The sequence below is a fragment of the Nanorana parkeri genome, unplaced genomic scaffold, assembly GCF_000935625.1.
Source record: "Nanorana parkeri isolate BGI_ZX_2015 unplaced genomic scaffold, ASM93562v1 scaffold351, whole genome shotgun sequence".
Classification (NCBI taxonomy): Eukaryota; Metazoa; Chordata; class Amphibia; order Anura; family Dicroglossidae; genus Nanorana; species Nanorana parkeri.
Window position 1 is genome coordinate 536,566 of NW_017306619.1, and position 5,286 is coordinate 541,851.

At 50.3% G+C, this 5,286-nt stretch overlaps 1 protein-coding gene and 1 long non-coding RNA gene across 2 annotated transcripts in view; both read left to right on the top strand.

Moving 5' to 3' along the window:
* The window catches only part of GUK1 (guanylate kinase 1), a 20,471-nt gene that overhangs the window by 358 nt on the left and 14,827 nt on the right, over window positions 1–5,286 (top strand). The gene's annotated exons all lie outside the window — the stretch shown is intronic.
* Window positions 3,753–5,286, top strand: part of LOC108788792 — a 2,780-nt gene continuing 1,246 nt past the window's right edge. Inside the window, exon 1 of the long non-coding RNA XR_001941358.1 lies at window positions 3,753–3,766. This is a non-coding gene — a long non-coding RNA (uncharacterized LOC108788792). The remainder of the gene's footprint in view (window positions 3,767–5,286) is intronic.

Sequence of the window (5,286 nt, forward strand, 5' to 3'; positions counted from 1 at the left end):
TGTTGCCCCCTCTGCCCCCTATAGATTACATTGTATCCACTTATACCTAAACCTTACTGGGTGTGCAGATGTGGGGGAACTACATGTCTCAGCTTGCCTTGGTGCCAGTCTATGTTATTAGATGGGCGGGGAATGCTGGGACATCAGCCTCTCCTGTGTGTGGGAATTCCTCTGAATGTGCCGGGTTCTCCGATCCTAGCCGGGACCTGAGCCCAGGATTCCGGTGCTGCAAGGGAGGAGTTAAGGTGAAAGCGGTACCGCTGGCAGATAAAACCCATCCGTTATTCCTGTGTATGTTCATACGCTTTAAATAGTACTTCAGACTGTAGTTCAGGGTTGGGCAACCTCGGCACTCCGGCTGTGGTGGAACTACAAGTCCCAGGAGGCATTGCGAGCCTCTGACAGCCACAGGCATGACTCCCAGGGGCATAGTGGGATTTGTAGTTTCACCACAGCTGGGATGCTCTAGCATATCAGTCCCCTGTAATGAGACTGGGAGAGGACAGACTAGCTCACAACTGCGGTCTCCATCAGTCCTGGCAGCGCCGGCATTCTGCGTCCCCCTCCTTGTGCCGTGGTTCCTTCCTCTGACTTGTAGTGAAGTAGGGGTTGCAGGATGGACCATGGCACATTGGGGGGATAGGGGGGGATGCGGACAGGAATCCGACATGCCTGGAGTGGTCACATGGAGACTGCAGCAGAAGAATGGAGGGGAGGTAGGAGACACAGGCCGCCATAGGGGGGTGGGGGGGTGGAGTGAAATTTGATCTGGTAATTGTATACAAACTGGACAGTAGTAAAAAAAAAATGCGTATGGAAGTGGTGACAAGACGCGGCCTCCGCCGCCCTCCTATTAGGTCTCCTTCACACCTAGGCGTATTGCATATGCGCGTCTGTCGCGCGTTTTTACCGCGTCTGTCGCGCGTTTCCGAAGGCTACTTGGCTGTATCCCAATGGAAACGCGCAACAAAACGGCCCAAAGTAGTACCTGTACCTTTTCAGGCGTGGGCCGTTTTGTAGCGCGTTAGGGACGGGCGGAAATACGCCAAGGTGGGAACCAGACCCATTGACTACAATGCAATTTATATTTTTGAGCGTTTTGTAGAGCGTTCGTCGAGCGTGGAACGCGCCACAAAACGTTCAGGTGTGAACTAGGGCTAATATCGAAAATGGTTCTCCGCCACTATCCCCCACCAACCAGGTGACATTGACCTTTAACCCCAACCCTGCTGTCCCAGCCCCCCGATTCCTGCCTAACCTACCAGTATATAGTCCAAGGATGAGGGCCCCTGTCTGGGCCGCCAAGGATGAGGGCCCCTGTCTGGGCCGCCAAGGATGAGGGCCCCTGTCTGGGCCACCAAGGATGAGGGCCCCTGTATGGCTCGTATGTTGTATACCTTCGATGTCCAGCACAGAGCAGAGTTCTGGCTACGCAGCTGCTGGAAGGCGGCTGTATGTTGTAACATTTCACCCTGGAAGTCGCACTCTGTATATACACATGACATGGACATGGGACGGCGCGGCTGCTGATGGAGATAAAATTAGACGCGCGCTTTCCGTATTTAGGATTTAAAATATCTTATTTCAAACAAAAGGGAACCGTTATTATAAATCAGACCTCGCCTCATTTCCTGTTTTTGTTAGGAAGCCCTTTATCGGCGTCCAGTGTCCGTCCGACCCCCATCAGTCCATCGCCTCCCTCTCAATCTACCCGACCATCACATGACCTCTCGTTCTGCCGGCCCTTTAAGAAAATCTTAAAGCCAGATGCGTTTCTTGGGCTTCCCGATCGTGTGATTGGCTGTCACGGTGATCACATGATCAGGTGCCTGTTTTTAGTGCGATAAAGCTCAATGAGAGGTATATATCAATACTGCAGCAGACAGGAGCAGTCGCCCATGGCAACCAATCAGCTTCTACCTTTCATTTTCAGGTCTTAACTGAACAAACTGAAGAGAGAAGCCGATTGGTTGCCATGGGCAACTGCTTTAGTTTCTGCCTTTTCCAGTTTTGATAACTTCTCCCTCAATGTGCAGAATCCTCTTGTTTTCAGTGGTGCCCGTTCACACGATGTTGTGTTACTTGCACGTTTTCAGGCCCATTGACTTCAATGGGAGTGCAACCTCGGCTGTCCAGCTGTGGTGAAACTACAAGTCCCATGATGCATCTGCCTCTGGGAGTCATGCCTGTGGCTGTCGGGGTTTTGCAATGCCTCATGGGATTTGTAGTTACACAACAGCTGGAGGGCCGAGGTTGCTCATTAATCTTTGCTCATAGCTCTCCATTTGTCCTCGTGTGAACTCTCATCTTCATTGTGACCTGCCATGAATGGGGGGAATTTAGCTCTAGTAGTCTGAGCGATGGCTGTGTTGCAGTTTTTGTATTTTAAAACGTCCTGCACTTTTGCTTGGGGTCGTTATGGTGATTGGAACATCCGGGCCGAAGTTTAATTAGTAAAATGAGACTTCATTGTGATTTGGTCACGCTTTACATTCAACGCATGGCGACTAATAATACGCTAATGAGACAGCACTGTGATCACATGATCACCGCCTGCCTTCCATTATGCAGGAAAAGTGATGTGTTTGTGTCTTTTGAGTCAATGGTCAATATAGATGGTCATGTGACCCTAATGAGCCTATAGACGGGCTCGGTATACTGTGGCTGTACGCCCGGCTTTCCTGTCTTCTGCCTTATAATCAGCTTTAGTCTATATTTAGGTTCTACAGATTACAGGCTGACAGACCTCCGGATGTGGGTGGTGCCCGACCACAGGTCATAAATCATGTACTTCTGTCTACAGACCCGCCATGTATATAGCTCTGACATATACCGCAGCGCAGTACAGAGAGCACTCAGCCAGCCACATCAGTCTCTGTACAGAGGAGCTTACACTCTACTGTCCCCCCTCCCCCACAGTCACACCAGTCTCTGTACAGAGGAGCTTACACTCCAATGTCCCCTCCCCCACAGTCACATCAGTCTCTGTACAGAGGAGCTTACACTCTAATGTCCCCCTCCCCCCACAGTCACATCACTGAGTCTTTCCTCAGACGTGGAACGTCCCGGGCCGGTGCTCCGGAGGTGTGACGGTGTACACGCTGATCCTCCACCATTAACCCTTCGTCTTCCCCCTCCTGTCACCCTGTGGTGTGTAGTTGGGTGTGTCGGGTGTGAGGCTTTACCAGGAATGCGGCCGGATTTACAGGCTCGCTCTCCTCCTCCTCCTCCTCCAATAAATCCCTCACTCCTTCCTCCACATCATCATAAGCCGGAGGACTGCGAGGGTGAGAGGAGACATTGGAGTCAGGTAGGTGGATGGGTCCCTTGTGATGATATTGGGTGCTGGAGGGGGCTGGACAGCTTGTGTCGGGAATAGGAAGAGTCAATCAATTGATGATCGGCAGGTAGATTTAAAGGTGGTCACACATGTCCAATCCATGCGGCAGGCTGAGCCACGTCCGCGCTGGACCACTGAATCCTGATGGCAACTGCACCCCCATGAGGGTCAGCTTGGCATGTGCTGTCATACCTTTGGACTGAACTTCAAGTAGATGTATCCCAATCACTGCTTTTCAGTAGTATGCATATAATCCCTGGTAAAACTGCCGCGCCGGTCCCTTTCTCTGCGCCGGTCCCTGTTCAGGAACCTCCTGTTATAGAGTGACAACTGTTTACCAATAGTTCTTCTGCGTTGTCACCTTGTCAGATGTGCCCTCTGCTGGAGATTACAAGCACCTGTGCCAACCCACATTGTGCAGGCACGGTGCACCGTGGTCACGGTTATCAGGAAGCTGATCCAGAGCAATGAGGTGCAGCCATCACTGGAGCAAGTGCATGCAGGAAGTGGCTGAAAGAGGCTGGAGGAGATCGACAGCTCTGAGAGGGGGGGGGGGGGTTGGTTTCCATATGCTGGTGTTGGAAGTTGTCTGATCCTTTTCTGATGCTCTCTAAATACAGACAGGTTCTCTTGAGACCAAATTTCATCCTTATACATCACGCTTCCTCTTAAAGCCCATCTCTGGGCTCCATTTTACCAGCTGGGGGGCAGTTTAAGGTTAAAAAAAAAAAATCGCCCGCAGTTGGGCTTTAAGGGCATTAAAGAATGGTCGGACCCCACCTGCACTTCAGCGTTCATAGAGGCAGTTGTGTCACAGACAGATATCAGGACACTTCAGGCCCCTTCCTATGTCATGCACAAGACACAGTTTGTGATGTCAGGGCCACAGGTGGTCCAACATGGTACTGAGGAGTAGGGCTGCAACAACTAATCGACATAATCGATTATAATCGATTATTGAAAAAGTTGTCAACTTTTTCAATAATCGATTAATCGGCTTCCGATCAGTTGGCCCTGTTCATGGCTTCCCACATGCTGCACGTCGCACCTCCTCCCCACCTCACACTCGCCGCTGCCAGGCCCGCCCGCATCCACGCTCTACACGCTGCACCTCCTCCCCGCATCACACTCATTTTTTCTTTTTTACTTCCACCGCTCCAAGCTTTCTCCTGTGATGGACTACAACCTCAATACAAACTAGTAGTCCCATCATTGGAGCCATTTTTAAAAATGTATTTTATTGTTTATCCGATTAACCGATTAATCGAACGTAATAATCGGCTAACTAATCGATTTTGAAAATAATCGTTAGCTGCAGCTCTACTGAGGAGCAATCTTATCTGATGGTAATAAATGACAGACACTTCCTAGTTCACGCTCCTTCTGGGAATGAAAGTGAAAGCGATAACGTACACGTCACACCCCTCCTGCCTTCAGGATTCACTCGTGTGAATATCTCTCCTTCCTGACGTTCTGAATAGTAGACCTTCAGACCCGTACATTTGCTTGGACGCAGTGGAAGTAGGTCATGGTATGTAATTGCCCCATGCTGGGGCAGCTTGATATATAACATGTGTGTGAATGTGGAAAGATGTCTACAACCTCTTAGTCATATAATGCACACGGATTGTGTAATAGATTGTCAGGTGGATCACCTTCGAGCCTCCGTCTTATGATTGTGGGTGGGGAGGACATACACTATATTGCCAAAAGTATTGGGACACCCCTCCAAATCATTGGATTCAGGTGTTTAATCTCCTCCATGGCCTCCGGTGTATAAAATCACGCAACTCGGCACGCAGACGCTTCTACAAACATTTGTGAAAGAACGGGTCGCTCTCAGGAGCTCAGTGACTACAAGCGTGGTACCGTGATAGGTTGTCACCTGTGCAACTGGGAACAACAGCAACTCAGCCACAAAGCGGTAGGCCACGTAAAATGACAGC